At 31.3% G+C, this 2,003-nt stretch overlaps 1 long non-coding RNA gene across 1 annotated transcript; it reads left to right on the top strand.

Annotated features, from left to right (window-relative positions):
• The first annotated feature begins 600 nt into the window (after positions 1-600).
• Positions 601-1,972, top strand: LOC132717230 (uncharacterized). Its single transcript, XR_009623929.1, has 3 exons — positions 601-738; positions 1,440-1,514; positions 1,835-1,972. It is a non-coding gene; the product is annotated as an uncharacterized LOC132717230 (long non-coding RNA).
• Positions 1,973-2,003: the final 31 nt, after the last annotated feature.

Genomic DNA, 2,003 nt, shown 5'->3' on the forward strand with positions numbered 1-2,003 from the left:
ATTCATGGCATGTCAGAACTTTTTCATTATATTTGAGAGCGTACATTCAATACATGATACTGTATTTGTAACGTACGTTCAATGCGTATAGCATGTTAACAACTTTAAATACAGTTAAAATATCATTTCAACATTTAATTTCTTTTGATTGCACCAAACCATTACATATTCCTGCATTTTTTTTCATTGCATAATGCAACTTTTCCGAACATATTGAAAACACCCTAAAACATTAAATTTCTTTTGATTACCTCAAATCATCATAGATTATTGAATTTATTTATAGCAGAAAGCAACATTTTTCGAAATATTTGAGAGCGTACATTCAATGCTTGATAGTCTATTTGAACGTACATTCAATGCGTGTTGCATGTTTCCACCTTCAAACACAATTTAAACACTCTATAAACATGCAATTAAAATTAATTACACACATGCATTATAGACTCTTTCATGTATTCATTGAAGAACGCAACTTTTCCCAAATATTTGAGAGCGTACCGGTACATTCAATTCTTGATACTGTTATGCTATGAAGATATACGCCAATACGAACTCATTTTACTATTCTTAATCTTTAGAAAATAATCAGATCTTTTATTGAACCTATCAGATTTAAACTATCATCTTGCAACGTTTACAGATGAAAGAATAACAGGAAAAGATCTAACAGTAGGTCAATACTTTGAGAATGTTCAAAGTCATCCTGTCAGATGGTATCTTCACACTTCCATAAAGGTATATATTTCTATCTATTTCTGTGAATATTTACATTTTTCAAAATCAATGCTTATCATAAAGGAGTAATCAGTCGCTTTGTTAAATAAAAGCAACCAGTCAGCTCACATAGGTAGATTTAAAGGAAAATTACTTGTCCGCTCAATGTAGTTCAACCCATTTTTATTGATTCTGTTTTTATTAACATGTTAGAATGGAAATAGATTTTGATTTTGTGTGTTTTGTGGTAGAATTAATCACGGTTTGTTGTTCAGATGCATAGCAATTAATCACTCAGGCCTACAACCTTTTTTATTAAATTACTTCACATCTGAACTCCTAGGCATTTGATACAGCCGAAAACATCTGCATTGAAATAAGCTTGGTTCCCGCAAAAATATTAGCAGCAGATTACATATTACAGTACCTGCCTGTAAAATTCACTATCTTAGTGGTCAGACAAATGATGTCGTGCTTTCTTTTCATGATCCAAAACTTCCCCTTTTCCTGAGGCAATTATCAATGGTATTTTAAGTAACTTAATATCTAATGCTGTCCTCAAGAGTAACAAGAAATTGCACGATAATTGACAGTTGTCGGAAAAAAAAACTTTATCCAGATATTGCAGATAAAATTATCTGGAGCTCTGTCTATGGTTATTTAATTTATATTTACCTCTATGTTTCCATAAATGAAATGTTGTATTAATTATATTAATTCAGCCTGTGAGTTCTGATTCTGATGAAAACTTGCCTGATTTGCCCAGCTTTTCAACGACAAACAATAAACAGAATAAGGTATATGTAAGTTTTAACAAAATTAGCATTTTCATATTGCTTAAAGTGTACAAAAATTTATCAGTTATGTGCAAGATTTTATGTAGGTACGGTAAAGACTAGGTACTGTCTTTTGTATTTTTTTTTCAAACAGTTCGTTTTTGTTGAAAATTTGGATGTGTTTTCACATATTATTATCATATCAGGGTAGTAAAAATAAATTGGAGCATTCCTTAAAAGTGCACAGCTTCAAGCTTTCGATCCATCAATGTTTGATCAAGCCTTGCTAATGCTTGTAATTGGTCAGATGTGAAAGCTAATGGATTTTTGTGTATTTGAAGGGTCTTCCTGAGGATTCATCTTCAGTTCAAGGTGATGGTACACAATGTCAGGGTATAGATGGAACTTCATCTTCTGTAAGTAGAATCTGAATATGATACTTTAAACATTTGAGGTGAAGATAGGACTGACAAAGTTAAGGTAGTTATGATCATAAAGTGCTTTTTGAAA

Source organism: Ruditapes philippinarum, unplaced genomic scaffold, assembly GCF_026571515.1.
Source record: "Ruditapes philippinarum isolate M1 unplaced genomic scaffold, ASM2657151v2 ctg11200_1_1_1_1, whole genome shotgun sequence".
Classification (NCBI taxonomy): Eukaryota; Metazoa; Mollusca; class Bivalvia; order Venerida; family Veneridae; genus Ruditapes; species Ruditapes philippinarum.